Source organism: Leopardus geoffroyi, chromosome C1 (assembly GCF_018350155.1).
Source record: "Leopardus geoffroyi isolate Oge1 chromosome C1, O.geoffroyi_Oge1_pat1.0, whole genome shotgun sequence".
Classification (NCBI taxonomy): Eukaryota; Metazoa; Chordata; class Mammalia; order Carnivora; family Felidae; genus Leopardus; species Leopardus geoffroyi.
Genome location: NC_059328.1, coordinates 97,589,983 through 97,595,774, shown reverse-complemented (window position 1 = coordinate 97,595,774; position 5,792 = coordinate 97,589,983). Strand labels below are relative to the sequence as shown.

Sequence of the window (5,792 nt, the reverse complement as noted above, 5' to 3'; positions counted from 1 at the left end):
ATGTGGGCAGAATGATTGCGGTAGATGGATGGGAGAGGCAGGGATTCCCTGGTGATTCTCAATGAATCTTGGTGAAGATCGGCCTTTGCTGACCAGCCTTTTTAAGTTTTATTTCTCTGTCCGCTGTATCTCTACAACTCTTTGTTCATATAGTTCATAAAGCACTTACTCCTTTAGTGTATGAACTCAAATGCATGTTTTTCACCTCGTCATGAACATTTATGAGTTTTGTGGCCACCCAGGACCTTTCACATCCTTCCTGCGTCCAGAAAATTCTCTGTTTTACAAACCCCCACATCCTATCGTGGGAGGGAGGGCCTCACTGTCCCCGGCTCCCTTGCAGCTAGGGCACAGCACGTGACCCGGACCACCAACCACATGTGAGCATTCAGAAGCTAGTGCTGCAAAGCCGTGAGCACTGGGGGAATCCATTCTGGCAAAGGTGACTTGTATCTTCTGGAGTCTCAGAGGGAGTGGCAGCCAAAGATCCTGATGGGAGCCTCTGAGGTCGTCAGTTAAAGCTGCATGTCTGTGTAGACAGGAGAACCAGTTCTGCAAAGTGTTTTGGGGTGTGATTTCTAGCTGTGTAGCTTCCCAGAAATTTTGTGATTTCACGAATATTCTTTAATAAGTCTATTTTCTGCTTAAAGTAGCCAGACTTGGTTTCTGATTTTTGCAACTGGGAAATTTGACCTTTTAGTCTGAAAAACCTTCAAGAGCAGGGTCCACTGTTTGTTTATTTCTTCATTCCTCCCCCGCAGCACCCAGCACCGAGTAGCTTTCGTGTACGTGTTTCTTGAACAAACACTTGCTTTCCCTGGGAGGAGGTTGCTTTTCCACAGGGCATGACTTTAATAGCTACAGGCTGGAGTTTCAGAGCTGAGAGCTTATGTTACTGGCCTCAAATACCTGGGTTCTGTAACCTTTTTCAAGGAGCTCAGAACTTCTCAAAGTGGAATGTTAAGGTGACATTGACTTTCTTTTTCTTTTATCTTTTTTAAAATGTTTATTTATTTTTGACAGACAGAGGGAGAGCAGGGGAGGGACAGAGAGAGAGGGAGACACAGAATCCGAAGCAGGCTCCAGGCTCTGAGCTGTCAGCACAGAGCCCGACCTGGGGCTCGAGTCCATGAACCGTGAGATCATGACTTGAGCTGAAGTAAGACGCTTAACCGACTGAGCCACCCAGGCGCCCCAAGATGACTTTGATTTTCATGTTGAATTTCCTTTTCTCTTGACTCTCCCACAAACCTCCTTGTCTTGGAATTTAATGTGATTTCATTCTTTCAACTCCAATGTGTTCCTGCATTTTCTTTATTTCTTCCCCACACAGATCAAAGGAAGAATGGAATGAATTTCCCTGCCCCACGCGGAACCATTTTTCAGGGATAATGTGTGTCATCTTCTTACAAGGCTCTGGAAATAAGTTTATGTGTGTGATAGGGTTCCTAGGCCAGCAGGAGAGCAGAACGCTGGAGGCCTTCACTTTCATAAGGCATTGGGTAGCGTCTCATTTTATTTCCTTGGGGACAAGATACAAAATGTGGACTGAATGACAATGCATTTGGTGCATGGTGGAGGCAGAGCTTGCTAGCTGTCCACCAAATTCCCATCCTCGCCATGGGAACAGGAGCAGAGTGGGTCATGGGTGCCCAGCTGCCCTGCATTTCCCACCTTCCTTACTGTATGGTGTACCGTGCATCTACATTTTCTCCACTGGCATGTGAGCAGACGTGATGCCTGCCCCTTCCAGGCCCGGCCCATAAACCTCTCCCACGTGCTCATCCAAGCTCGTTCCCTCCCTGCTGGCTGGAATGGTGACCAGCACAGCAACAGAAGTCACATGCTGAAGACAGAAGAGCTTCCCTCAGCCTAGGTCCCTGACTAATGGCAGGAGGATGGCCTCCTGCCAAAGTGGAGCCTCTCCATACCATTACATGAGAAAGAAATAAACTGTGTATCTGTGAAGCCACTGAGTTGTTGTGTGGTCTCTGAATACTGAATGCACTTTCTTCCAGTGCCCTGGGATAGCTGGTTGAACAGCCATATCCAAAGAATAGTAGCCAATGCATCAACATCAGCTTGGAAGGAGAACACCAGTGATGTGCCACAGGGCTCTGTCCCGGATGCTGACGCGGGTTATTTTAGGTAACAATTCAGATAAAGCTGTGGAAGCCACACTTACCATATTTAAAGATGACACAATACGAAGAGGGATAGCTGGTCAAATTAAAAAAAGATCTCAAGAAAGCTAAAAATAACAGGTGATATTTTCTGAACACTTAATGTAAGCCAAGCTCTGGGTTTAATGCTCTCCACACATGATCTTATTTAATGCCTATGATAATCCTACAATGTAGGAACATTATCTCCCTTTCCAAGATGGGAAAACAAACTTTGAGAGATTAAGTACAGAGCTGGTAAATGGGACCGCTGGGATTTGAAACTGGACTCTGTAGCCCTGACCACTATGCTGAGGCAGCCTTGTGTCCAGGCTTGTCGGGGACAGCCCTGGGTATGCCTGCTGTCTCAGTGTGATTATTAATAACAATGGCAGCTCACGTTCACTCCCAAAAGTGCCCGGATTTGGATGGTAAATTATAGGGTCACCTTAGTGATTCTGCCCGGTCTGAAACTGACAAGGTAAGGTTTAAAGAAATCAGTGTAGAGCTCCATACATCCAATGTTCAAATATCAAAAATGCAATGGGTCTTTGAAATTATGTTCCATGGAGCCAGGAGTGTGACGGGGCTGTACCAATGGTGCTGGAGACTTACAGGTCTTCACTAGTAGGGGTGCTGTGTCCGGAACAAGGTGCGGATGGTTCTATGGTACTTGGTGCTGGACAGGCCGCATTTAGACTGTTTGAGATGTCTCTGAGGAGCCCTGCTTGTAGAGGGACCACCACAAACTGGAGCACATCCAGAAGATGATGTGCTAGGACAATATCGGGAGACTAAATTATGAGGATGGGGTGGGGACCATCCCAAGGCAGGCTTTGCCTGGAGTCAAGCAGAATTTAGGGACATGTATGCTGTCCTCATATGTCCCAGTGGCTGCCATGTGGGGGAGGGATCAGGCTGATGCCAGGGACTCCAGATGGCAGATCCAGGACTAGGTGGAATGACAAGGAAACAGATTCCAGCTCAATTTCAGGAAGAACTTTCTAACAATCTGAGCTGTCTGACAATATGCCTGCTTCACAGAGGATGGAGCAGCCGGTCCCTGGTCACGTTCAAGCCAAGTCAGAGACATAGTGGTAGCACGTGCCCTGGGAGTGGGGTCAAGTTAGATGACCTCTATGCTTCCTTCTCAGATTCTGTGCTCCCAAAAACAGGAATAGAAACAGATTGCGGACAGAGACAGGGCATAAGATTTATTCAGGGTGTGAGTAAAGAACCCATCATGGCACGATTTTTTTTCTAAGGCAAGTAGACAGTGCCTTAATCTGTGTTTTGAGTGGCCCCATGGTCCTAACCAGCTCTGAGTTGATAGACCTGCTAAGGCAGACTAGGGGCTGGGATGAAGCTGGTCAGGAACGATACTCTTAGTGGGACCAGGAGTTGGGGATTGTGCCTTAGCCAGACAGAAGAGCTCCTACGTCTGTAGGGCCCAGAGGAGTTGCAGGGAGGATGTGCAGGCAGCGTACAGCCTCATGTGGGGCTCAAACCCACAATCTGTGAGATCATGACCTGAGCCGAAGTTGGACGCTTAACCAACCGAGCCATCCAGGCCCCCCCCACCCCCCAACCTCCCCGTCCCTAGATTTGTTACCCAGAGCAAAGAAACTTCTTCATTCAACCACAACTAAGTTCAAGGCACTGTGCTGAGGGCTGAAGGTACAGTGGTGATAGGCCGAATTTGAAATTAGGGTGTTTCTTAGTTGCAAGTAATAACACCACCACCAACACCAAACTTTCAAACTGGCTTCAATATAAAGTGGATTTTTATTGTCCACATAACTGACAGGTCTCCAGGTAGCTCTGGTTTCAGGCAATGCTGATCTAGGGGCTCAAATAATTGGGACCAGGAGACTGTTACTTTCTCCCCATTTCTTCTTCAATGGCTCCATTGCTGGTCAGGCTCTCCCACCATAAACCTCACCCCACCGGTCCTGGGTGGCTTCCAGTATCCCAGGAGGCTACAGGTCCACTAGGGGAGAAAGGCCAGGATGCATCATTTCCAGCCAGAGCCCCAAGGTTCAGTCTGGTTGAGTTGGCCTAAGTCACATGTCAGCCCTGAGCCAATCACTGTGACTGGGAGAATGGAGGCAGAGGGTGCCGGTTAGTTTAGGCTCCACAGCTGAAACTGGGCACTGGTCAGTCCCACACAAATCACCTGGCTGAAACAGGGAGGGAGGTTTCCCCCAGGAAATCTGATAAACTGTCGCTCAGAGGAGGGGCTATAAATGCTGGGCTGCAAACAACAGATGCTCCGCAGCCATGGTCCTTAATCTCAGGTGACATGTGAATCCAAGGTGGTATTCTCCCATCACAGAGGAGATCCTGGGCGCCAGGAGAGCAATCACCTACCCCAGACAGGAAATGAGGTGGTTAGGGAAGTCTTCCCGGAGGAAGCGGCATTTACAAAGACACCCCCTTCCCCCCCCAGTGCAAACAGGCTTTAACTAGGTGGTAAGAGGGAAAGACTGCTGTAGGTAGAGGCCACAAGCATGACCTAAGCCAGTGGGTGAGAGAGCACCACAAGTTCAGGGACTGGGCTCAGTGTGGGGGAGGGAGTGAGGGGTACCGGGAGGCAGGGTGCTTGCTGGGTGCTGTTGCTGTCCAATGTACCCCAGAAAGGAGGCAAGCCTAAACTGGGGGCTGGGAGCTCCATAAGGCTGCAACCAGCAGCGGCACTGGAGGCTGGGCATTCTCTGCACTGGGGGGCAGGCCTGGCTTGTCCTCCCACCGTCCCCGAGGGACAGCCCAGAACCCCGAGGGAGGAGGCCACAGCGTGGGTAAGTGTGGGGGGAGGAGGGCGGAGGCCCATGGCCGTCCGAGCCTTAACTCAGTCTCTGGGTGGCTCCAAGCTAAGCGTCACAGTTTTGTGTAAAGTTGCCTTGAGATGAAATAAACGTTCTATTACAGACCGAGGGAGGCGCTGCACTAATATTTTTCATTGGATCTTGAGGTGTGAAAGAGGATTCTTTGGAGAAAAGGCTTTGATCCCAGCCTGCATGTCAGGATTACCCAGGGAGCAGTGTTAGCAACAGTCCCATGGTATCAGCCTGTGGTGGCAGGGCCCCACCCCTGTGGGTACATACCTCGGTGGTGACAGAGTGGGCTGTGGAGGCAGACAGCCCTGGGTTTAGATCTCAGCTCTTCCTTTTACCGTGTGATCTCCAGTAAGTTTCCTGACTTTGCCAAGCCCTCCTCTGTAAATTGAGGATGATAGTACCTACCTCATGGGATATTCGTAAGAATTAAACGAAATTATGTTTCTAAATTGCCTAGGATATCATAAACCCCCAAAAGGAAAATATTATTCTCACTGTGTTAGAGATGATTTCATCTTTACATACATTCAAATGCCATTCATTCGTTCACTCATTCTGGCAATATTTACTGACAATCTCCTAAATCCCAGGCACTGGGAATATAGCTGTGGACAAAACAGACAAAAATCCCTGCCCTCATGGATCTTACTTTCTAGTCAGGAACATGGACAGGAAAATAAAGTAAAATAAAGGGGAGAGGAGGAGATATAGGAGAATGTTTTATTTTATTTATCTATTTTTAAAGTTTATTTGTTTACTTTGAGAGAGAAGAAGCACACGCTCATGCAAGCGA

General features: G+C 48.6%; 1 long non-coding RNA gene across 1 annotated transcript; it reads right to left on the bottom strand.

Annotated features, from left to right (window-relative positions):
- Positions 1 to 3,924: 3,924 nt before the first annotated feature.
- Positions 3,925 to 5,581, bottom strand: LOC123600056. Its single transcript, XR_006713456.1, has 2 exons — positions 5,267 to 5,581; positions 3,925 to 4,528 (listed from the first exon to the last, which is right to left on the bottom strand). It is a non-coding gene; the product is annotated as an uncharacterized LOC123600056 (long non-coding RNA).
- Between the last annotated feature and the right edge of the window lie 211 nt (positions 5,582 to 5,792).